This window comes from Ornithodoros turicata, chromosome 2 (genome assembly GCF_037126465.1).
Source record: "Ornithodoros turicata isolate Travis chromosome 2, ASM3712646v1, whole genome shotgun sequence".
In the NCBI taxonomy this organism is placed as follows: domain Eukaryota; kingdom Metazoa; phylum Arthropoda; class Arachnida; order Ixodida; family Argasidae; genus Ornithodoros; species Ornithodoros turicata.
In genome coordinates, this window is record NC_088202.1 from 72,988,698 (window position 1) to 73,015,694 (window position 26,997).

The window sequence follows — 26,997 nt, forward strand, 5'->3', positions numbered from 1 at the left end:
TTGCTAGCAAATGAAAAATATTAAGTATTCTCTGTCACATTTGTAACTTCTTGTGCTCGGTTTACAAGCGACAAACTGTTAAACTACGCCGTCAACATAAACTGCCTGTCTTCTGCTTTGCGAAAGCCGCAAACACTTATTTTGTCAGCAGCGAAGGCGACGGAAACACAAAGGGACGGACAGGGAACGTCGAACTTTCATCCTTTAATGACACCCAGAGAAACTCAGAGAAGTAAAAAATTAACGCGAATCCTTCGCGCTATTTCACCAACAGCGATAGCTGTCGGGTCCACCTGAGACATTACGGTTGCGTCTGCGGAGAGTGAAGAATCCGCACGTCTGCGATTGTGCTGCGGATAGGTGGATGAATAGTCGCTTTTTTGAATTGCAGCACCATGGACAGCGCTGGAATTAGGGGAGCGCCATGGGATGAGGCTCTTTTCGCCGCTAACATTATGCGAGGATTCTTTTATGACATGCGTTGCGTTTCATTTTCATTTCAGCTTTATGATAATAGTTTTTACCAATGCAATTCCGAAATTTGCTTAGTTAAGGTCACTTTTTTGTCACCATTAGGATCGGAGTTCACGTGCATTCGCGAAGTATTGTGAAGGGGCTCATTATTTCATTCCCCGCATCACCATCAGCACAGGGGTAGAGTATCGCCCCTGGCGATGAAACTCCCCATTCGACATCTCGCAATAAAGTTGAAGTAAAGGAACGGAACTTACAAGTGGTTGGACAATACAGCCCGGGGTGGAATGTCTTCCCGCGACTTCCACAACGATTCCAGACTCAAAAACTTCCAAAGCTGGCAGGTTGCATGGTTGCATTTTGCACGGTGAAGAACGTGACTCTGCGACCATATGGGGCATACACCGGGTATAAACGAAAGTGTGTGCGTTAACTCGCAATGTACAGCTCACAAAGCATACAAAGCGGTTGCTGCGTGGCGTCCTGTCTTCTTTCTGGATCATGTCTATACGCGTTTGATCCAAACCAACTCGCTCGCATCCGTGCTCTTGCAGCTTTCGTTTTATTTCCGTCGAAGAAATGTTGGTGCAGACGTTCATACATGCATCCTTTATCTATCTATTTATTTTAAAGACAACATAAACTACTTGAATGGGATACAACGAACCACTGCCTGTTTACAGGGAACGTGTTGCGTGTAGCCCAATCAATGTGACGTTCATTTCCAGTCGGCCCGTGACGCATACTACCTCCCTGTCCCCCACTCGTCCTTGCTCTCCATCCATCCATCTGTCCACATCTGTACGTCGCCCATTGCCACAGCTGCTTCGCGGCGCTAGCATGATAAGAAAAAAAGATCTTTTCCACGCAGTGTGGCGGACGAACCACCCAAATGACAAGTGTATTTATATGCTGCTGTTGTGCCTGAGGCTCTTGCTTTAACATTTCTCCACCGATTCGTTGATTTTCTTCCGTTCTACTATGCGTACCTTGTATGATTGTATGTAGTACATGACTTCGTAGATCGCGCGCCCATGCGGCGGTCTTCGAAGTCATGTCTCGATTATCCGAACACCTCGGTAGTCGTCCCTTTTCGTCCGGATAATTAATTTCGGAATAACCAAACCGAGCAAACTTCCGGGGAAACCCGAAAAATTTGTGAGACCGCTTTATAGCTCCAGAAAACGAAGCAAGGAAAAGATCGTTACTTCAAAAATTCATGCGAAGTAAGCTGCTTGAAATCAGTAGGCACGCGTGTGACAGAATTTTGGTCCCAGCTACGGCACCCGCTGCGTCACCCTGTTGTTCAAAGAAGGGTGATGTCTCAGAAAGTTGGTCCGCGCACATGTTTTTGTATTTTTGCACATGTCTTTCGCATAGGTTAAAACACAGGCGATGCTTTCGAACGGCCTGGACACTGACGTTCACATGTGGATTTAGTGCGCCCGGTGGATACCGGGCACCTCTTCCACTTATCGTTTACCACCTCTAACGTGTGCCGGCACACAACAAAAGGGAGTGACCTCTGAAGAAAGGGGGGTCCAGCAGTACAGGATGCTCCGGTGAGCTGTGACCCTTTTCCGGAATAATGCGAGCACAGCACATGCCAGAGACAGAGGACGTCGACAGTTTTCCGGGTAAGCCAATCAGAATGACCTAAGTCCTGGAAGATTGGTTCCCGTACTTGCTGTCCGGATACGGATAATGAATTCCGGATAACTGAGATAAAATCAAATGGTAGCAGGTTCGTTCCCGGTAATGAAGTCCGGATAACGAATTTTCCGGATATCTGAACTCCGGATAAGCGATACATGACTGTATACATAAAGACCCATATGTAAGGGTCAACTTGTAAGAATCATGTTTCTTGCGTATGAGCTGTGCACAGAAAAGATACACACACAGATGAGGAAACACACGAAAAGACGGCTCAACGGTCAACTGGACAACTCATCGCATAACGGCACAACGCAGAACAACCACAACAACCACACAACTCGCCGAGCATCGTAGCTTGTCCATTTTGCTTTTTAGCCAAGACGAGACAGTAGCCAGTGCGCAGAGCGACGGGTTCTTTCCTCCGCAGACGCAACCGACGCTAAAACACAAGGGTGACACAAACCCGCCATTGTTGTAACTACCCTCAACCGGGTGCTTTTGGCAAAACTATCATCTTGTCCTGGTCGCACGCCATAGAAAACGTAATTTTGAGGTCATGTGACTTTGTTTACATGTTATTTTGCCGTTTACGGACATATTTCCTCGTCGTAAAGCCAAGAGATGAACGTATTTTGCCAGCGTAAACTATGCAGTGCTTCTTCCGCAACATGGTAGCCCATTTTTCCTTAGTTTAATTCGCATCGGCTCAGTGGGTCTTAACGCTCGGTCGTCATCACATCTTTAAAAGTCGTCAACAGTACGAGGCCTTATGCGCAAAACTGCGCATTTTACCGCGAGATTATCGGATAAAAATAATTACCGTGATCGAAAGACGTCCAAAACGTCGCGCAAAAAGTACAACCGCATTGTTTACGAACGGTTTGGCCACCGATCACGGGCGCCGCCATCTTTAAGGTCATGTGTGCCTTGACGTTTGCTGTGACGTGCGACCAAGACCTGTCCAGGATGCATTGCGTTCGCCCAGCACGCTTTCGTCTACGGAGCAATACATTGGATGCATTGGATTGGACAGACGAAAAGGAGGCGCCCCAACGGATCTTCGACAGAAGGGAGAAGCGTGGGGCAAGTGACGTGAGGGTAGGAGGTGAGCTGTTGCTTCTTTCTTCTGTAGCTTCTGTAGCTTTGCAAACGTTACTTTGGGGGCCACTTCGGCGCGCTACCACCACACCTCTCGAAGTATTCCGAAACTATGCGTTGGGGGCTCCCATGGAGATGTATGTAACCGAAACCGGAAGGCGAGCGGTGATGTCACTGGAGTGGCCCCAAATCTCGGCTTCATTACTCAGAGCAACGGGGCTCCTCCTCTCTTTCCTTCCTCCATGATTGGATGCCACCCCTGTGCGCTACAACGTGAGACTGTGGCCCCCTCTGTGAGGCGCGGACAGAAGCGCTGTACTGTGTGCTTCAGAGACTGTTCCACCGAGTCCAGAATATACAGTCCCCTGTATACCTCCACTTTACAGGTATCGCTGTAAAAAAAAAAAAAGAGAGAAAGAAAAAGAAACAGATTAAACTACGGACCCTAGCAGGAACTGCAAGAGACCAATCACAAAGTTCACCCGAAAGACGTACCTTAATCTAGGAATGCTTTCTGCTTGTGCAATACCATCGGCGTGGCTGTACTGATAAACGAGCTTCCGTGCTTATCTCTAATGTTATCGCACAAGCAGCAAGCTTTCTTTTGGACGAGTGATATGATTGGTCTTTTCCAGTTCCCCCTAGGCTCCGTAGTCCAGTCCGCTAGTCCGTCCGTGCGTGCGTGTGTGTTTACTTTTCTCTGATTGTCATTAAAGGAGTACAGAGGGCCATCCAAAAAAAATTCGGATTAAGACATCTGATGAAAGTGTGTGTGTCATTATACCGAATAGCGCGAAAGGTTTTGATGTGTGCAATTTGTTTCCCAGAAAATAACTCACATAAACGTAGCTCCGCGCCTTCACCCGCCATAACGGCAAATCGCCACTCCAGCTATAACGAGGATGAGGGGGTATGATGCGACGTCACCGATGACGGCATAAGGAGACTCGTTCTGGTTCGCCGGTCAGTGGGTGTCAGCGCCTTGTCCCTTTGCCGCCGTAAACCTGTTTTGCCAGTTTTCCCGGAGAATTGGGGATAGAAGGAGCGGCCGAAGCATTACCCAGCAAGGAGAAAGGCTTTATCAGAACTCCGAACAGCCGAGTAGCAGACGACAGCGGAGTAGCAGACAACATTTCTCTAGGCCAATCAGCGAGCGTCCCTTATAGCGTCAGCTCGAGGTTCCAGGCAGATCACAGGCTGGTACTGCTCTTCACCACCGTTGCGCACGGTTGCTTTTTGCGGCGTATTTTAAATTCAATTTCCGCGATAATTATGACTCTGTGGTGTAAATTACTTCGCATGGTGCATCTTACTGGCCTACTTAACAGTTTTATAGGAAGAGAACTGGGTGTTAAAAATGATTTCTGTGCTACTTTAAAGGTTGAAAGTTCGATGTTCCCTGTCCGTCTCTTTGTCCGTCGCCTTCGCTGCTGTCATTGCCAATCGGCCACATTTGTCTCTTACTTATTTTGTCCTGTGGTCAACAACAGCTTTAGAGCTGCTATGTTGTTGCAGTGTGAAGGCACTCAAAAACAACACATAAGTCGTACACAAAGAAGATATTAATCTACTGGAAGTAATGCAGTAGAGAAACTAGCTGATTAAAGACTGAAAAGGCATACGACGTTGAGCTTGTAGCGACGGAGACATCCTCAATGTTATGCTGCCTAACTGTATCTACGGGGTCACAGAAATTAGCTAGGTAGCAGCGTACTTGCTCAACGAACTTATATCGTATTCGACGACTTCCCGGTCGTTTCTGTACGAACTGCTAGAGCGAAAATTCTCAGAATGAGCGTTGCTACGCCTCACAATATACCTATACTAAGGTACTAATGCTGATAGGGTCCCTTCCAGGGGAGGTACAATAAATGAAATGAAATAAATATAATTTTGGTACCCCAAAGCTACATTGTGAAACTGCGAAGAGTTTATTATATGTATAGCAGGATATAAAGGTTACTGAATTTGTCCTAGCAGAGCAAGGACACAGACACCAGGTACAAATCAGTCGTGCTCTATAAATCAGAAGCAAAACGAGTGAATGTCTGCAGGTCCAAACGACGTTGTATCTGTCCGCAGTTACACCGATTAGGTCGTGTCACGCTCTTTCTTGCTGGAGCTTAACCGCGAAACATTTTGAGAAAGGCCACGCATGCAAATTGCATTCCCGAAGGAGAGCTACCCAACGGAAATGACTTTCGAGAAGGATGGGGGACAGAGCAGTATTTGTACATGCGGACGCCTGACTGTTATTTTCTTTCCATGCAGATTACTCGACAGTGGCTCAGTGTTCAAGAACACGGAATATGCTGCACAAAAGCAGTGGCGGTTACAAAGTGGTTTAAGCAGCAGGCAAAAGCTGCAGACTCGTTAAAGCCCGGTACCTCATCAGAGCCCGGCAAGCTGACGCCCCAAGAGAAGAAAGGCAGCTCCCCCTGATATCTAGAACCCGGACCGCCAGCTTTCGTGAAACAAAACATTGAATGGACATTTTCCTGCACGTTTCTATATTATTGTGTGCTATAGATGGCGCCTTGTGCGTATCGCTTACAATGTCTAGTGCACTCCTGATTTTTAGCAAAAGTTGCCGCGGTTTAATTTATTTTGAAGCTGAAGTGGAGGATGCGCACATTCGAGCGACCGTGGCAGTCATGTGTTCCCTTGTCCTCAGTAGAATAGCCGGGAGACATATTTGGAAGGGATTATGGCCGGGAGTTAATTAGAGGGGTCTTCTTCAATACACGCGCGAAAGAAGAAAGCCGAGAAGCAGCAGCTGATCTGATGGATACTATTTGGAAGGTTCGTCTGTTATGCAACGCCTCCTTCGAAACTTCGAAATCAAAAGAAGCATAAAGAGCATGACGAACAACGTGATACGTAGGTACCAGTCTGTCCAAAATCAGATTTTTTTTATCGTGTTCCATTGCGCGTTCTGCAAAGTATGCTTGCGTAGGACGGTGAAGGACTTCCCTTTAAGCTACATCTGGACGGCTGAGACGGAAGTGACATCGTTCGTACTCATCTTCTCTCTTTCCCTTTTTCCCAGCAAGCGTACATGTTGCGCCACCGCACCAAGTCATTTCCCGTTTTAGTATTATGTGTGGCACAGTGTTTTCTCATCGCCCTGTAAGTCAGTGTAAAGACTTATGGGGCGATGACAAACACTGTTAGCACATTATGTGTAACACAGTGTTTGTATAAAACACCGAACAAATCAATGGAAGCAAACTTTTGCTTCCATTGATTTGTTCGGTGTTTTATACAGTACACATGCATACACCAATCATGCTGAATACGCCGGTTCTCATCCGACTACATTGAAACGTCATTCATCCAGGTTGTGAGCAATGTGGTACAACAAAACGTTCACGGTACTGCAACAATGCATTCGCATCACCATTTCGCTTGCGAAAAACATTGGCGTGTGATCAATGGCCGGAAATTGTGCTGCCAAATCTGGTGCAGAGAAATATATGTTCTGTGCCACTTATCTGCAGCTGTAGACGGTTTATCAGCAGCGCCATTAGCCGTTCAGTATATGTCGTGTCCTCCAGCGTGTCCTTGTGGGGAATAGAGCGTGATAGCTGAGAACGATACTGAGGTCGTGCTGAGTTTCCGCAGAAATGTGCAGAAAAGCACATATCACGAATGGGTTTTACAAGTCATAATTACATATAGCTAGCGGGGGTATCAGATGTCAATGGATTCAGATCCTGCCTCATCGTAACCCCCACCCAAATATGTTTCCTCTAAAACCGAATTCCAAACTGAAACGAAAGATTTCATGTCTTGAATGAATGCATTTAAGATTGCTTCATCTTCTATGTGTTTATATATTTTCTTGAAGCTGCTCGAAACTGTGAAATTACAAAGCTTTACAGGACGCACAAAAAATCCTACCTAAGTGTTTCGGCCAGCCGAAGTAAAATCCCAGCTCACCGAAAGGACTAAAAAGCGCGAAAGGACTAAAACAGCAATATTAAATACAAGCGTACATTCTCCAACGCACGACACTGAAAGACGTGGGCGAATGGAGGTACCTCATGAGGGACGGTCACATGCTCGAAACAGGTTTCTTCAGAGGAGCACTCCAATTTTCTTTAGTTTAAGGACCTCCATGGAATTGGGAGCAACTCAAGTAGAGACGCCAGCAAAAGAGAGGAGGAGATCGATAGTGTGAAATAAAGGTCTTTTATGCAGCAACCCTGGACGCTGCTTTTACTAAGACGGAAACTGCAGACGACGGTAGATTTTTGAAGAAATTAACCGGAAGGCAAGGTAAGCAAGTACGAAAACTTCTCCAGATGGGAATCGCGAAGCGTTTGGCCATCGAATTACGTTTTCCTTTCCGCACGGAAAGTTTCGAAGCCCGACTTATATGAAGAAAGACTCTAGGATGAAAAGCTTTTGTCAGAAAGCAAGAACATATTCCCCTTAACGTCTCCTCATTAAGGCATTTTTGAAGACAGCGTTAGAAGGAATGTTCGTCCGTGTAGAATGTAACATTAGCGAAAGCAGAAGTACTCGTAAGTAACGTTGGTGTCATTACATGTCGCACTCCGAATCCGTTGTTACGTAATGTAGAGTGGAATTCTCCTCCACAATCCTATACGAGGACTGCTCACGGATGACGTCTGCAGGCATGTCATCCCCAACAACACCGAATATCCTGTGGATGTACGAATAATGTCCTAACAGATTCCGTTGCGACCTTATCCGCACATCCAGAGGATATTCGGTGTTGTTGGAGACACCTAAGACATGGCAGAGGCTCCTTCACTAAAATATGCTCCGAAACTCTCAAGAAAACGGGACTCGGGGGAAGACTCTGGCTCAGAGTTTACTTGCTCACTTGACTTCTCACTAATCCTGACGGTGACCAGTCTACTGATTAGCTTTCGATATTCATTCTTTCTTCTCATGCCACCTCACATCACCCAGGCGACAGTGGTAACGTTGCTCACATCACATGATTGAGGTCAATGAAGACACGCCCGCATCGACATCGTATTATATGCCAAATAAGGTATTTATGCAGACAGGAGGTCCGCTGACCGCATTAGGATCTTCAGGTAATGTTTCCGACAATTGTAATCACCGTACCCCCGGAGAAGGCAGCGGATATCCATGATATATGTTGAACACGGCGTCTTACAGGCCACATGCCACCGTCAAAGAGGAGCTCAAATAGCGCCTCCACGGTTGGTGGCGATCTGACTCTTGATCAAGAAACACAGCCTGGCCGACAAGGTCTTATACCCTAGTCAGACAGCATTTCAAATGTCAATTGCGAGAAATGGCCTTCGGACTCTCAAATGACCTTTGTTCGGGGGCGCCTGCCAGACAGGCGGGAAAGGAGTGCTCCTCAACTGACTGCCCTCACCGGCTCCCTTTTTCGGTTTCGTTTTCCCTGTCTGCTGTGGAAATTTGAAGTTGGTCTGTGCGCCACAAATCAAGATGCAGAAGCCATATGCACTTCTCTAAATAGGATCTAAATACGTTTACACAGTTTCACTCCATTATCCGCATTTTATAGGTTTTCCTACATTCAACTGCGAAGGTAGCGAGGGTACAATGGCATAACACTGTTGTCGAGATTGCTCCTTTCTGCTCCTCAAATGTCGTTGGGGGCCTCCTTTCGCGTTGATGGTCATTTCTTAGAAAGGTCCTTCGAGCTGCCGTCTGACACGGCTGTCAGAGGTCATTTTTTGCAAATGACAATTCCCCGAAGTCCTTCGAGCATGTCGTCTGACTGGGGTATTAGACTTTCTCAATTCAGATCGGAGTGCTACGTCATCATGGCCAGTCATTTTCACAGAAACCGACCTATGGGAAGGGAGGGGGGGCGGGGGGGTACCGAGCTGCCGTATGTTTATGGATACATGTTTATGGGTTTATGCATCGGTATCGAAGCTGCATTGAGCGATGTCAGAAATTTCAGAGGGAGGGGGGGGGGGGTGCTTAAAAAACAAAAAAACAGGTGAGCGTACAGAAATCCCTTATTCATGGACCTCATTCGCTCTGTTGGTACATATCACACCACCATTGGCAACCCAGCCCGCAACAGTCGCTCTACTTGCACACGTGAAGGAGACTTTAACCCTCGTGAATAACGAGGTAGTCGGGGTAGGGGGGTCAACACAGAACCATCAATTCTTCGTTCCGAGCGCTGCGTCTGGCATGACGTTAGAAAGTCCTCGAGTTGTTTCCTGAGTGCTTCAGAATAAACTCCACTACATCTGAGGCCCAGTGTACGCAAAGGCACACATCCCTCAACGTCACTAGGAGCTACACACATGGATGCAACTGGCAAATGTAACAGATATACACAAAGACCTGCTGCAGTTTATAAGGCGCACTCTCTTTCATTTAACACTTTTCCATGATAACCACGGCGTACGTGCGTTACGTGGGCTCCAGCTGCTTCCGCGGTTTAAAGCTGCAAGCCGACTTTCTTCGGAGACCCCTTCGATTTTTCCTCCATCACTGAAAGTAGAAAGGAAAACGCAAGGACCACTTACCGCCCCGTATATTAAAGGAATTTTCCTATAGCGCATTTTATTGGTGTTATCCAAACACTGGCGCCATTCAGTCAGCGCCACCTGCCCTCGCGCTAGAAATACCGCTCGACACACGGAGGCAACAGCTTGCGCTCTGCACGTTTTTATTGTAGGGCAAACACGAAGGTAAAATTTAACCTGACAATCTTTGTTCACTGTACTCTCTCGTTTTCGTTGCCGTCCTGTTTGTCTGCTCATCTATTGAAGACGTAGGTCGGCAGAAAATGTACTTCATGCCGCTTTCAAAATACTTTCCTTCTGCTCCATGCAAATTTTACGGGTCAGAACGGCACTTCAATATTGCCGTCACGTCTTTTTAGAAAGGTTTTAGCACAGAACCTCTGTACAGCGGCCGTGGTCAGAAGGTCGACAGCAAGTTTGCGCTGCTGACTTTTGTCCTCGGCCTTGCACTTGGCTGCGGATGATCTCTCTCTGTTAACGCAGTGCAGTACGCGAGGAAGAATTATGAGAAGTGAACTAAAGTGAAGATACAAAAGGCATTACGATTTCAGTCCAGGTTTTCGGCGAACGTTGCATCAAGCTCGAAAGTCGGAAAGCTTTTCACACTAACGTATCGAGACAGGAAGGTGCGAAGTTTTAATGTTGCTGCAAAAAAATTCGATGTTTTGAGTGGTAATATTTCAGATGATAAGTTCCCAGAACCGACGACAATTAAACATAAAAGTAACGTGCAAGCGAGCTGGTGTATACTAGCGTTGGCAACATCATGCCCCTGATGCCCAAAATGATTGATGATGCCCAAAATGGACAGGACGAAAAAGCTTGTCTGTCTTTTTTTGTCTTGTGCTGTTCCTATTGTGTTCTGTCCATTTTGTGCTTTCCCCAAGCTCAGGGACATCTTGCTAACTGCAATTATTCCCCATCAAATCACCCTGTTCAAAGCAAGCCAAATGTTCGTGCTAATATATAATATCGTTAGCATTATCCTAAGAATCTAATGATAAAATTCAAGCTCCACCTGCTGCTCTCCTTTACTTCCAGATCATTCCATGATGTAAATGTGACGTGGCCAACCACAACGTGTTTTCCAGGTCCCTGCTTCCTCTCTCTCGTTTTAACGTGCCATATGACACTGGCTATCCGCAAGATTGCCGCATTTTGAAAGTGGGCATGCGATACCAATGACTTGTGATCAACGTAATACTTATAGACGTTGAAAGGGCGCTACCTCTTGTTCAATGGATCCGAAAGGGATATGTTCCTCCTACATTCCCTCTCTTGTGATGCAACCGCTCTATGCTTTTTCGAGGAATACTATGATTTGCGCAAAAGCATGCACCGTCCAGGTGTCGTGACGCAGAAATTCACAAGAAGGGATCGTTCTACTCTTACGATCGCTACTGAATTCGAACACGCGAAAATAAAACGAAGGTATAGTCAAATATCTGGTATATCAAGTACCTGGTTGCGTGGATGTCTCGGCGGCTGCCTGGAACTGAAGGCTTGAAGAGGATGCAAGGACTGTCATTGGCCTTCACTGGCCGAGTGGGAGAAGCATGTGCGCTAGTACGTAGTATATAACAATATATATTCATTTAGCACGCGGACGCTTAAGGGTAGACCTAAGCCAGGGGTAAACACAGAGAGACAAATAGAAATGTACGGTAAATGCAAATGATTTACATGTAGTGATTCCAAATGCCGTACAAGTAAAGTGTAAATAATAGAGTGAGCAGTGGTAGACACTTGTCTTTCCCGGACTCCTGCGAGCTTCCGTTCAAGCGTTCTTATTGGATATGTTTTTGTCGCCATTCTGCCACAAGCATCCTGATTTAAGATTGTATAGCTTTCACTCTCTTATATCCTGATCAATGATCACAATGGTGTACATGCTAGATTGCACGCAAGCATGACTGCGCTACGATCGTGATCCTTCTCGTATACGGAGAACGTAACGCGTGCGCACTTCCGTAACTGAGATCAGCTATTGGGACACCTGTCTCCCATTCGCGAACGGAATTGTACACTTTAGTAGAGAATTGGAGCAGCCGCAGGGTACACCCCAGTGTCTTTATACTTCCTCGTTTAGGTTCTCATTGTGCCGATCCCCACGCAAACTACAGGTAGGCTCTCGCCGCGATTTGTCACATCATCTGTTTCGAACGAATACGTACGTCTGTTACGTCTTAAAGGACTATGAGAAGATATTTGACAAGTCTACGATTATTCTTAACTTGTTCCTATGTACTGAAGCATTCACCCTGTGAAATGCGAAGTTGAAAATCGTTCAAATAGTGAACATATTCGATATTAACCACGGACGTGAACGGCGGCTGCTGCGACCCGTCTGCGAGGCGAACTGGCCCTGACATCATACACAGAGGATGTTGCCGATTCGCGGACGGTCTTTTGCGAGCAAATCGCAAAACTTGCAAGCAAGCTTGCAAACTTCGCCATGAAATGTGTTTTAATTTGACTTGGAGCTAAGATCGTATCTAATCGTTGACACAGGATCCTACCAGAAGTAACGTTGCCGTTGGTTGTCAGCATGGTTATCGGAACACGTTTTCCTCTCTGAGATACGTGAGGCCGACAACGGCAAGCCCTATCACCACCACCACCACCACCACCTCTCTGAGATTCTTCTTCGTCGGAAAATGTCTATGTCGGTGACCTTTCGGGAGCTGTTGCGTTCGGAACGATTCGTAGACGCTGTCTGAGTCGCATAACCTCCCCCTCCATCGCTGACAGTTCGCGTTTATTTCCACCGATTTCGACGGCAGATATATGCCGTCAGTGGTGTCCAAACCGAAACCATGCACTCACGTGGTCTCGCTTTTGCCGGAAATCCCTACTTAAAGAGTTAATTAATGAATTTTAGATAATTAATCCTCTTGTAGTTGCATACTTTTGTCGAGAGGATGTCCGCCTGGTCGTGGAACTCAACTGCAGAAACGATATCTGTGTTGCTCTCATAGCTTTTTATAAAAATTCTGTAAATGATAAAAATAAACACCTTGTATACCGCCAGGAGCACATCCTCCTGAAGAAAGTATGTAACTTGCCTTGTATGTAACTCTTGTAGGCTAGTAGTATAAATAAATAAATAAATAACTACAAGATGACTCACTTCCTAAAATTCCTAATAAGCTCTTTAATTAGGGAATTCCGAGCAAAAGCAAGATAACAGAATGGAAGACAATCCTCGCTGAAAGCCATTCTAAGTTTTAAGAATTATTAAACGAGCGCGTGCCGTAAAATACCCACCGCCGGATTTTCCGAAATGAGCCGAAACCAAAACCGCGCGCCTCAGCAGCGCATGACCTTCGCCGACGGAGGCTTATCTGGGCCGGAAAGTGGTTGATCTGGTCAGCTGATCAGAAGTAATCCCCATCGCTCCAAAGCACGTGGCCTTCTGCTGTCAAATGAGCGCTGCTCTCCCTGCGTTCCCGATCGGCGCGGTTTCGGTTTCGGCTTATTTCCATGCCGAACTTCGGCGATGGATATTTCAAAGCACGTTCGCGTTTTCTTTAAAAATGGAATGGCTTTCAACGAGGATTGTCTCCTATTCTGCTGTCTCGGTTTTGCCCAAAATCACCAAATTAAAGAGTTAATTCATGAATCTTAGGTGATCAGTCATCTTGTAGTGACTTATACTCGGTTCCAGAGGACGTCCACCACGCCGTATAACTCAATCGCAAAAGGAACATCTATGCTGCTGTCGTAACTTTTTCTCTAAAAAGACTGTAAAGATAACAAATGTCTTATATGTATAGTGTATAACAGCAATTCCTGCAAGGAAAGCCAGTTCCTTATCCGACAATGTCGCAGTTGGGGAATCACAATGCCGCGATCTTTTACGCCTCTATAATGTTAGAAACCCCCTGTGCCATTTGATTCTAATGTCTCCAAAACAGTGAAAAGAAGTGTCAGTTAAAGCAGCACTGTGCAGATCCTGTAAGCATGATGTGGATGAAAGTTTTCTTAGACAGGTCACTGGGTTAGATTACGCCGGATAAAATCAAGACATGATTCATACCCTTGTCACACGGGCACATTTAGGGCATTTTATGTCAACTGCTTTAGTAGATAGCGCAACAAGTTCGATGCCGGTGAGAGCCCGAAACGGTGCTGCGTGAATGTTTTCTGTGTCATTGTGGAATTTCCAAAAGGCCTTGAGATAAGAGGTTCTGAATGTGCCCGTGTGTCAGGGGTATCAGAGCGTTTGCTGAAAAATCTTACAGAAATAGGAGACAGCAGACATACAGACATAGCAGAATCAGATACTGTCCTCGTTGAAAGCCATTCCATGTCTAACAAATTCTGAAACACGAACTGCGTTAAAATATCCATCCCCGCATTTTGATATGCAAATGAGCCGAAACCGAAACCGCAGTGACTGGGAACGCAGGGAGCGCAGCGCTGAGCGCTCATTCCACGTCACAGAGACACGTGATTTGTAGCTATGGAGATGACTGGAGTAGATGCCGATCTACTTGACTGATAGTCCGCTTTCTGGCAAGATAAACCTCCGTCGGTGTAGATAATGCGCTCTTGAGGCGCGCTTTCTCGGTTTCGTTTTGCTGACAGCTGGAATAGCTTTAGACTACGACGGCCTTTAGTCCTGCCATCTCTGTGTTTCCGCAAACTCGTTAGTTAGTAAGTTAATTATCGGATTTTAGTTAATTAGTCACCGAACACTGATGCGATCGGCTAGGAAACATGTCCGCCAGGCCAGGTATGTTAAGCGCCCAAACGGCGTATCTGGGGCTCTCATAGATATTTAATAAAATATATGTGGCACCTAAAAAAAAGACAGCCTGTATAATGCCCCAGGTGGCCCTGTTTGTAGTCCTCGCTATCAGACAGCAGTCATGCAACAGAAGTCTACACCCACACGACTTGCAATGCAGGGCCAGCCACCCTGCCCTCCCGTTCTTCACGTTATTGTTCTGCTCCCGTAGCCTATCATTAAGACACCGCCCGGCTTGGCCCTCATGCCGTCCACCACAGGAAAAGGGGATTGAATAAACCACGTTGATGATGATGATGATGATTGAAAGAAAAAAATTGGGATTGTAGCCCTCATCACGAGGGCCCGGCTACCCCAGATCACCTAAGGAAAGGAAAGGAAAGGAATGCCAGACATATCCACCCACACCCACTGGAGATGTCGCGAAGCGGCGACGAACGCTACAGTCAGGGTCATGGCTCGTCTAACAGCTTGGTGTCCCTTAAAAACTGTGTAACTGCACGCAAAGCTGTCAGTCGAGTGCTCGTTGGCCATGGCCCCAGTACCTTCTGCACTCCGAAGGGTCGATTGTGAACCCGGCCTAACGCGGCTACAAGTCTGTCACGACACTCAGAGTATCTTGGGCACATAACTATAACATGTTCGACGTCTTCGATAGAGCCACAGACCCGACAATTGGGAGATTCCGCCTTCCCAAGCCTGTACAGGAGTCTTGCACTGTATGGCACATTGAGCCGGAGCCTGTGAAACAATGACGTAAGCTGCCGTGGCATGGATGTTGGGAGGACCAGGGCTAGTTCGGGGTCATCCCGGTGCAGAAGGGAAGATCCAGCCTCGCCACAAAACCATTGATCTTTTGACAGCTTATGGCTCAGAGATTTTAAGGCACTCTTTGCGTCCGCCTTCGTGAAGTAAGCACTGCGGACTGTACTATTTCCATGTGCTTTCCCGGCGTTGTGATCGACCGCATCATAGCCGGTGATCCCACCGTGGCCAAGTATCCACCGGAAAATCACGTCATGGCCAGCGGTCACTGCTTTTTGGTGCGCTTCTAGTCATTAAGTACAGGAGCTGAGAGGTGGTGTGTACCCGGTGTCATAAGGGTCCGAAAGCGGCTTTAAAATCACAAAAAAAAAACATTTTCCCTGGAAAGGCGCGCACGAGATATGCTCTATGGCTAGAAGAAGAGCGTGTAGCTCTGCTGCTGTCGATGAAGTTCAATGCGATAGTCGAGCACTGCGCGCAGTATTCGACGCTGGTACAACGAAGGCACATGCGGATCCTGTAGATATTGTGGAGCCATCCGCATATACCGCCTTGCGATCATCCAGACGTTGGATCAGTTTCAAGCTCAGCTGTCCTGCGTGCAAGGAGGTGAGGACTTCTTCGACGAAAGGCCTGGAACTTCTGTATTGACTCTGAGAGGGACAGCACCTCACCACGGCAAAGGCGATGCTGGAATGCGTTTATATGATGGTGAGATGCCTCGGTATGGCAGAATGGCGTGGCGAAAAGTGGAATTAGCTCTCTTAATAATTGCTTCAACAATGTGGTGCCGACGATGCCGCGTTGACAGTCCGATGAAGTCACGAAGTTTTTCCTGAACTCTTAGAGCTGGTACCGGAGGCTCCTTCGCTTCTGCAACTGCGAGCTGGTTTGAAGCTGACCGATGAACCCCCAAGCACACTTTTAGGCTCTTGGCAGCCACACTCTCGAGGATAGATTCTGATGTGGGACACATGCCTTGTAGAAGTGGCAGGGAGTACGCCAACATGTGACGAATTAGTGAATGATGCAGACCGAGCATAGCCGTCGGAGACGCTCCCCATCGACAGCCTGCGATGTAGCGCATAACATTAACGACGGATGTTGCTTTCTCCTTTATGCGTTGAACTTCGGCTGACCAGGACAGAGAACTGTCCACGATGACCCCAAGGAACCTGTGATGTGCTACTCTTCGGAGTTGTTGACCATTGACTTGAAGCTGAAAGTTCGGTAAGCGTTTCCTCGTGAACGGCATCACTACTGTTTTCTCTAACGACACATCCATGCCCCGTTGAGAGCAGAAGATGGTAACCTTGTCTAGTGCCTCCTGAAGACTTGTACGAAGCGCTGGCCACTGTTTCCCGGAAGACCACAAACATAAGTCATCGGCATACATACTTAGACGTACACCTCGTGGCAACAGGGACGGGAGTGTCGCCAGTAGGGCATTAAAAAGCATGGGACTGAGTACTGCTCCCTGCGGCACTCCTGCGGTCACTGAGTGCTTCTTTGTATCCCAGTTGCTGGTACGCATGAACACCGCCCGGCCACTTAAATAGCTAGCAATCCACCTCAGCGCTCGCCCCCTTATGCCGAGGGAATAGAGGCCATGCAGAACATGAGGGTGACTTGCAGTGTCATACGCCCTTTTGATGTCAAGGAACACAGCTGCAGTCATTCGTCCACCCGATCGCTCCTGTTCAACTGCTGATACCAGGTCCAGTACGCAATCCATTGTACAGTTTCCTCTTCGGAACCCCGCCATCTCTTTCGGCAGACGATTGCGAGATTCCAAATGCCACTCAATCCGAGATAAGATCATACGTTCCATAATCTTGCACAAACAGCTTGTCAAGCTTATTGGGCGAAACAAGTCTATTTGACTTCGTGCTTTCCCCGGCTTCAGAATAGGTATTGCTTGCGATACCTTCCAGCCCTCATGGATAGTACCCTTTTGCCACTGGTCATTCATCAACCGAAGCAATACCTTCCGAGCCACATGGCCAAGATGCATTATCATTTGGTACGACACACCACCCGGGCCCGGGGACGACCGGCGATTGCGCGCTTGAATGGCTGTTTCCAGCTCCTGAGGGATGAAGCCAAGATCCATTGCAGGAACTCCAGTATTATGGTTTAAGTCGACAGCGCAAAGTGCCTCTTGCGTTGACACCTGGTACCCAGAAGTTAAGGACGCAGTCGATGGATTTAGGAGTAACACACAAAATTATTCCCCAGTAGCTGTTTCTGACGTACCATGATGCACGGTAAGAGCGCGTAATGGAAAAAGCTGACTCACCGGTGCTCCTAAGCCTTTCACAATTCGCCACATGTGTCCTGTAGTGGCATGTCGGTTTAACGTTTCACAGAAAGATTTCCACCGTTTGGAGGAAAGCTTCCCCAGATGTCGGCAGATAATGACTTTAACCCTACAGGCCTCTTTGTAAACTTCGATACGGCAAGTTCTACGGAAACGGTGCTCGGGACGGCGTCGAATTGCCCGTAGACGTTGGTACTCAACGTCCACCGACTGGTGTGCTCTTGGGGCTGAAGTGAGGATTGTCACTTTGTCCACCGTAGCAGATATCTGGGCCTCAAAGGCCGTGATGTTGGTAGCACCCTGGACTGTGGCATCCGCTTCTATTTCAAATAGCTTCCAATCTGTGACCCGCACTCTGTGGCTTCGGGTAGCCATTAATGAATGTGAAATAAGCACTGGTACATGATCGCTCCCCATGGACTCTAAGTTAGTTGCCCAATGTAGGTGCTGCGCTTGGTCCTCAGAGCAGAAGGTGACATAGAGACAGCTCTGGTACCTTGGGCCTCTATAGAAGGTGGGTGATCCATCGTTAACACATATGGTCCTGACTTCCTCTAGGCACCATTCGATGATCTTCCCTCGCCCGTCAGACCGGGCGCTTCCCCAGACAACACTGTGTGCGTTGAAGTCGCCACATACGGGAAGGTCCCTAAAAAAAGCTCTAACCTGGTCTTCGGAGATACGGACGCTCGGGGAGATGTATACACTGGCGACAGTCAGCCGTCGGTTATTCATCAATACACAACACTGTACCTGTTCGAAATGCTCGTCACTGGACACTTTCAAGTTCCCTGATGGTACGTCCTTCCGGACTGCTAACATAGCCCGACTCACACCGGAAACTCGTTGGGAACTGTACAGGACATAGTTCGACAGTCGGAACGCCGTGCAACGTTAGGTTCACTTAGCGCAAGGATCGAAACCGATGACGATACACGAAGTTCCGGAATCGCCCAACTTAGAGCTTAGCCCATTGCAGTTCCACTGAAAAATTGTAGTCCTTTTATATTCACTTTCCATCGCCGGCGTTCAGGAGAGCGGCGGAGGAATGAAAGTCGAACAATGGCTCCAGAGACAGCAACGCCTGCACTTCTGGTAGATTCGCTGATGCTGAAGGCAGGGAACGCAGAATAGCTCGCAGGGCAATAAAGAGTAAAGAAACAACTGCCTCGAAGTTTATCGGGGCACTTGCTTTGGTGGAGAGCCGCTGCCGAGGTCGATGGAGCGACGCAATACTACTCGTCGAGGCCACTTGCTGGCTGTGACCAGCGGTCGGAGTCATCGGATGTTTCTCGCAACTTTCCCTGCTGCTTCCATCAGCAACAGAGGCGTAACTTTTCTTTTTGCCAGAACCAGGTGCCTGAGCATGATTTTGACGTGTCTGGTTGCATTTTGTTCGAGGCATTGGCGTAGGGTGTTCAATTGACCGGACGAAATCGGAATTTGCACACTTGACAGCTCGAACTGCAGCACTCGTTGCCTTTTGTGTCCCATTAGCGTATGCGGCTTTAGCCACTCTGCATGCCCTGTATTTGGCTGTGTTGGGTCGTCCACAGTTGGCGCACCTTGGTTCTCTCCGAGAGGTGCAATCTTTGAAGTTGTGCGGCCCAGAACATATCTTGCAGTGCTGACCGCCTCGACAGTCTCGAGCACAATGACCAAAACGCTGACAGTTGTAGCACTGTACTGGTGGCGCGATGTACTCCTGTACCGTGTGACTGGTAAACCCCAAGGGTACGTCCTGTGGGAGTGGATGTCCCTCTACAAAGGTTAGAATCACGCTTGCCTTGGAGTATTCCTTGGAAGAACCATCTTCCTCACGCGAAAACACAACTTCCCGTTTGACATGTGTCACTCCATATGGATGAAGATACTCCACAAGCTGGTCTTCAGTGTACAACTTGGGGACGTTGTCAATCCGTCCCATTGTTCGCAGATACGATGGCGGGACGGAGGCTTCCACTTCGATCCCATCAATTACCGTAAGACCCAACAGGCTCTTCGCTGAACTCTCTGACGCAACGTTGATCACAAGTTCCCCATCTTCTGTAAGTCGATGCGACAAAACCTTCTCTTGACTTCGTTTCACGATGCCGCCAGCGATTTGGTTTGGGTTGACCTCCCGTAGAGAGCGACCAAGGACTGCAGGCTTGAAAATAATGGGTATACCAGTGGGACGATTCTTCTTATACGTCACAACCTCCAAAGGGCGAGGATCGTCATCCTCGACTATTTCCTCGACTATTTCGGTGTCCTCTGAGGATGGCTTCTCCGATGGGTCCTCGGAATTCTCATCTTCTTGCCGCAGACGTTTCACCGGTTGCCTTCCGGCCGGTGAGCTGCGGTGAGTCACACAGGGCCCCTCGTTCGTGTCGATACATTGGGTGACAGGAGCTCCTGGGCTTCTGCACCCAGGCGCGTCGTCCATCTCCTCCTCCGACAGCACGTTGCTGACCGTGGAGGTAGGTAAGGAATCTTATCTGATGATTTATGTAGTGGTTCGAAGCCTAAATTCGCAGCGCTGGCAAAACACCTTCAACTTCTTCAATAAACCACGTTGTTTTTGCGCATTCCTACACTGATTATCCTGCTTCATTGTGCACGGTTGTACAAATTATCCATCTGGAGCTTTGCATAGTTCATCAACTGCATCTGCATACTTCCATAGACGCAATGCATAATGAATACAAAATGGCTTCTAGTCTGTTTGGGTTAGGGCACTGTGCATATGTTCTCTAGGAACGCATTCCTTACGTCCCAACGATGACGTTGATTACAAATTTGTGTGATTCACGCTACCTTCGAGGTTCCACATAGGTTCCAATTTAGAGGGCATGTAGACGGTATGGGGCTGTAAAAAGATATCCCACACCAGCTCCTTCCCCTACCTTCTTAAGATCGTGGGACAATTTGTGGAAGCACAGTATAGCGGGGACATTCGTCCTGTGTGGTGGGGTTTGCAGCTGAGCCTGAACACGGGTGTAACTCTTCCTCAGAGGGGCTTTTATCACCGAGGTTACAAGATGTGCTAGGTGGCAAGATCTGGTAAGCCTCCGGACTTGTTCTATACCGAAATATATCTGGTGCTGGCAGGATTTGTGAACAGCGTCCTTGAAGCAATGATTGACAACGACTCCTTTACTACCTTTGATGAGATGAGCTGAAGGGAAGGAGGGGTTCATTACCACGAGGCTGGTACGCCGAACACACATATTGTTTCGGGAAAGTTAAGTTTATGGCAAAAATTTAATAGATCCTTGCACAGGCATACCGTGCATGACCGCCAGCGTGACCGTGTTTTGGTGCGTTTGGTGACCGTCAGAGCAACCAAATGTAGAGGAGATGGCGCTCCTCTGCATGAGTCCTGACCGGCGGTTATGGAGCATCCCAGCTGCAAATGTTCGGACGCGCAGGTAGAACTGGCTGGCAAGCGGAGACCGTCCTCGGTAGCTCAGTCGGTAACGTGCTGGCTTGCTGAGCTCAAGATCGCGGGTTCGATCCCGGCCGAGGGTGGTAGCAATGTGGGGGAGGTAAACATTGCTTCCAGCACCGTGTGTCGGAAATCTCCGGCGCACGTCAAAAGAACCCCAAGTGGTCCAAACTATCCGCAGTCCTACCCTGCGGCACGCGCAACATGTCGCCACATTGCGCAGACAAACCTTACGTGTAACATCACAGTACCACTATTGGCAAGCGCAGCGGCGCGCGGCAGCAGAGGCACGTCAAGGTGTATATAAACAGGTAGCGCAACTCCCATATGCCCCTGTGTCTTCAGAATGACGCCATGATAGAGACGGTCAGCGCCATCCATCCGTTGCGCGGACTACTACGATTGTAAATAAGTGACGTCAGAGATGACGTCAGCAGTATGAATAATAAGTAGTGCATAATTAGTCATGGCACGTTTACATTCCCGCACTTTGTTTGCGTTGTATTCCCTTTTCCTCACCCACGCAACAACACCAGACGAGAACACAGAAAAATAAATCATATCAGGTTTAATTAAACATATCAATTCGAAATACATACAGTTATCACAGATTTTGACAACTCCAAACTGAAGGGCATCGTGATGACCAGACAGAAATTAGGAAGGTTCACTTAAGGTCCATTTCTCACATAGAACTATACTTACGTACACGTAGTGATTAGACGTTTACATTTATTCAATGAGTGGCCATTATGGGTACATTGCAACAAAACATGGCATCGTTGGTGCACAGCTGATTCCTTCTAACACTCACGCTATCATGGCCTCTCGTCCCATGACGAAATTTGTTTTTCGCGATGCCAGCAACAGGGCATGCATTGTATTCATTTGTTCACACGTGTAAATCTTGGTCTACAGCTCCGAGATGTGAACGTCGCTTCTTGTTTAACCCAAAAAGTGTACGAACTCCGTACTACAATGCACGGACACACAGCACGGATACAGAGATGCACGGATAAACAAGCCCACTGTGACACATGCGCAGGGGAGCAGGATACGGAAACGTACTCGGGTGGTAGATGATTTCGTATATGTGCACGAGTGGAGGAACAGAAAGTTTTTTCTACATTGAAATTATGAATAACCTATTAGTACACACACAAGCCATGCCCATGTTGTAAATTTTAGTGTTTACGATCGTACCTCTACTACCAACACCCAGGATCGCTCGCGCCTCATGCTGGTAGCTTTGCCGATGGGTCTGATTTGGTATTTTCGCATGTTTTCGCTACCAGTTTAGATATACCTTGGGCACGTCTTCATCGTCGACGTCTGTGGCAGGAGCAGATACGCCGCCAACTACACATGCGTTTCACTATATCGATGATAGCGAAACAATGAAAGCCCACTGCTCGTAGTGGCGTTTTGTACAAGATTAAATCATCATCTACAAAGCGAAACACACGGCTTACGCCTACATCCAAAAGAACTTTGAACAACAATCTGTTTAAGTTAGCCAAAAATAAGCCACTTAAAACAGGTGCTATGCACAGGCCCTTTTTTGAAATGCCCTTTTTGAAGTGCGGACTACCACTACCACTTTTTTAAACCAAGCCGTTAACCGGCCTATTAAAATGCACCATGCGAAGTGCATTCAACAAATGCATAAATATTGCATAATTCGATGTTTGAAGAAATCGAAGAAGTCAATTTTATCGCAGTATAAATTTTTGAGATGGCTTTCAGTGCTCTAAGAGCGCAAAAAAGCGCCAACCAGCTGAGTTTTGAGAGCTGATGGCGCCGAATCTCGCATTTTGTGGCTTTTATAGATAGGATAGTGGATACATAGGGCACGGGATAGGACACAAAGGACAGCGTAGGACGCGGAACACGAGGACAGCACGACAAATTTCTCAGACAGCGTGTCCGAGAAATTTGTCGTGCTGTCCTTGTGCCCCATGTATCTCAGTTGTTGTCCTGCAACTGATATATTTCGTAAGTGTGTTCTGAATTCCCGTCATGCCAGTGATTGTTGAAAGCTTGAAATCGATATAATTGCGAAGCTTTCCGTTAAGGTGAATTCTCACCGTTGCGTTTTGCCAGCTGTTTGTCCATGTCTCGCGTGTGTGGTGTCCAGAATGAATTTAGCTTCGGTGACGTGTAAAAAGGGAGCGAAAACATTTAAAAAAACACACATTCGTGAGCCGCGTCAGTGGAGTCAGGGAAGTGTGATATGTAACGTCCCTTGCAAGGGTAGCGACAATTCCTCCCAAGTTATGCCGAATAGTTCATCGCATCGATGCGAATGTGCATGCGAAGTTTTACTGCGGAGGATGTGGATATTACGCTACGAAAGCAGCCTTAGGTCAGCAGTCGCAGACATTTCGAAGAGAGAGAATTCTCCCCCCAGCTCGAAATATAAGAACCTCTTGTCCTGAGGCATATTTTTCAACATATACTGCAAACGTGGCTTCCTTCACACCATGCCGATCAGGTGCGATGCGTGCGTGAAAGATCTTGAGCATGCTGCAATGTAAAAAAAAAAAAAAGTCATTTTCTTCGCGTGATAAAATATATAAACGTATATGACGCCCGAAGCATCAGTGTTGTGTTAAGAATCCGGAGAAAAAGTTGTCGCGTAGGTTTACTACGTTTGAGATTTAGAATTCTGTCCGTGCTTGATTTTTTCCGCTGAATGCTTCTACTCGCCTTTATTTTATTTTATTTTTTACTTTGCTGTAATTTGTAGCTTGATGACGGCGTTGTCTTGACGGTGAAAATATCCGTCAGATACAACTGGCTTGGGTGGACGTGAAAAACTCTTTCACAATTTTTTTGTAGGTTGATTATGTCAACGAAACTGCCCTTGTGGCGCTTTCGTGACATCATTTTTCACAAATTAAGTGAACGTGACTACTTGGACGTGACAGAAAATAAACGAAGCACGTCATGGACAGAACATGACATGTCATGCTCTACAGCGTCTCTTTTTACTTCGAGCGTGACTTCGTGTCGCCTCATAGTCGCGTAAGTAAGTGACAGCTTTACGCGTGTGCGTGCGTGTGTTTGTTTTCCTTGAAGTGAACTATAATTAGGGTTCTTCGTCTTCGGGTTTTATGACTCTTCAAATTCGGGAGGGGAAAATCGGGTGCTCTTTACACACGAGAATATGGGGAGAAATCGTGCGCTATGATCTCTGTTTGATATGTATGTCACCGGGGAATTTTCGGGTGAAACGAAAGGCATATGAATCAAGCTACCAGGTCGGTACAAGTCGACAGGACGACCAGTCGATACCGTGAAGGAAAGAATGATGATGATGAACACATGGATGAGGGAGGGCTGGTCGTACGCCTTGGGTCATGGCAATAGCCGCGGCAGCAGGAGGGTAGCGGGTGTCGACGTTTGGCGATGTTTTGTGCCGTGGTGTGCGTCAGTGTTAATCTCGCGTCGCGTCAGGTAATAGCTCGGGCGATGGGGGCAGCGTGAGACATGGCAGCGAGCGTCTCGCGCGAGCGAGCCGAGCTGCCGCATATGCGGCGTCAAGGTGAAAGGACAGCGGCGTACCGAGACCGGTAGCGGTGAGGGTTGCTCAATGTAGTGTCGCTAGTGATCGGGGGAATGCCATCACGAAGTGGTGGAAGCCTGAAGAGTGCGAGACCACGGCGTAACGCGACCGGTACGGGGCGTTGAAGCCGAAGGCTGCCGGGTCGGCAGAAGTGAGTGTGGCTTCCCATTACGAGTGTCCAGCGGAAAGATGTACCGGTGGCTCACAAGGCGGGCCCTAGCACCATCGTCTGCTTCGGAAGCAGGTTTGGGGATCTTGGTGCCTCGTGACGGTGGTCGTTGCAAAATTTTGGGATTATAGAAAATGTATTCCTCTATCACGTGTTTAAATTTCACTTGCTAATCTCAATTTGCGCGTGAGCTATCGTTCGAAATCTGGACGCGGATGACATTTTACGGTGCCGGCCGAAAACGCGCCTCGCGTGGCCGGCGCACAATGTAATCCAATCAGTAATGCATTTAAGATAAAGCATTTGAGGATAAAATAGGTTCATGCATCACACTCAGTGTGCGAAAACATGAGTTGAAAGACCGGAAAGCGCGGAAAGACAGGATTGGTGGCGAGACAGCGTATAATGCGCGGGGTGACATTACAAAGGCCGACCGGATTGCGGATTGCCCGATGGACATCGCATCATCATGAACCACTTCAGCCATTGTATTATAGCAGCGATTAAACATTGATTTACACACAGCTGGCGCTGAAAATCGCGTTACAATTGCGTTACCCTCCCTTCAATGTTTTTCTCTTTCCCTTTCTTTTGTTTTCTCTCCCACTAGTACTCGTATATTCCGTGAGGATGTCACTCGTGTGAATGCACGTATACGGGCTTCTTCATTATCTCCTTTCCCCTCGGCTGCAATAATACAGGTCGGCCTGTGAACATAAGAACTAAATACATGCATAATGACGCAGGGCTGAACGAAGAGGCGTGTGTAACAACGAAGACATTCCAAGAGCCTTCCTCACTTAAGCAAACGCTCCTGCGTAAACACGACGACCTCGTTCGTCTCTTATGCCTCGCGACAGTTCTTTTCTTTCTTGTATGCATAGGATGCAGTGCCGTAAGGAAGAAAGTGGCGGCCCTCATCATGGCTGCAACGTAAGATAAAGTCGGACAATTATTTATTACGAGGGCGTTTACTTTGCGTGGTACTCATTTGTCTTGTTCTTCACTTACGTTTGCATGATTATCGCTCACCATACCAAAACCAAGGCTCAGTCTTCCTGTTCCCTCCTCCTCCTGATCCGTAGCAAGGAGAATGTAAAGGAGAAGGTGGCTACGTACGTTAACGGGAATTAATAATAAATAAAAATAAATAAATAATTAATAGATCATATTTGAAATAATAGTTTAAAGCAAGCTCGCACGTGTTTTAAGCACCAAAGAGGGAGGCGGCTCAGTATAGGGAAAGCTGGATATATTTTCGCGCTAATGTTGACTGCTTATCATTTGATTTGAGCACAAAAATAAGTATTTTCAAATCGAAAATCGGCAAAAATCGTCAGATCGTGTCATGTGATGACATATGCGATGAAGACACATGAAATGTGAACAAAATTGGGCGAATATGTGAAAATACGAGTGGCGGGGAAAAAAGGTCAATATTAAACAGTACCGTATTGAATTGAATCCGCCTCGCAGAACACAAGCGTTCCTTTGGTCCGGATATCACCATTCCATCCAAGCTGCACTCATGCCGTTACCCAGATTTAAAAAATAATATATGTGTGTGTGTATCAAAACGGCCGGAGCAAATACTTTTCCGTAGAAAAGTAACTTATCTCACGGCCCCGAATGCGATCTCCCCACATTCCACCGGAAGACAACGAGACATCCGCTTCCTTCGAGACGAAACAACAAGAGGCGGAGAAACACAACGAAACAATTACATTAGGAATGTCTTGCAAACTGTCAGAGGTTTCGTTTCTGACTGGTTACAGCCGCATTCTTTCGCCGAGTAACACCACACACACAAGCTATACCTCATAAAATGAACCGCTCGCAAAATTTTAAGGAAAGCAGAGGGAATGTGGTTCTCGGGTTTCACGGTTTCGGATGCTGTTACAGCCTAGGCACTTTCCTCAATTTAGTTTCTTGTATCGCGCAACCATTGCATTCCTTGCGTATCGTAGGCGTCGTGAAAAGAGATACCTAAGCGTATAAAATAATAGGAAAGGGAAGACATTACGCGCATTATGTGAACGAAACGAATCAAAGGAAAATTGTACTCGTGGAGATCCACAAATGCGCAGCCTGATTGATCAAAATGGCTGACTCAGCAATACAAGTTTAGACGGTAAGACTTTGTAATCGCGTAAGAAAATACGGTTCGCCCAGTTTATCAATTTGGGGGCATTGCGGCACTTACAACATAGGATGGGACAACCATGAACAAGGAAATT

At 47.3% G+C, this 26,997-nt stretch overlaps 1 protein-coding gene across 2 annotated transcripts in view; it reads right to left on the reverse strand.

Annotated features, from left to right (window-relative positions):
* LOC135385560 (glutamate-gated chloride channel-like) overlaps positions 1-26,997 on the reverse strand; it is a 468,552-nt gene that overhangs the window by 436,197 nt on the left and 5,358 nt on the right. The window lies entirely within an intron of this gene.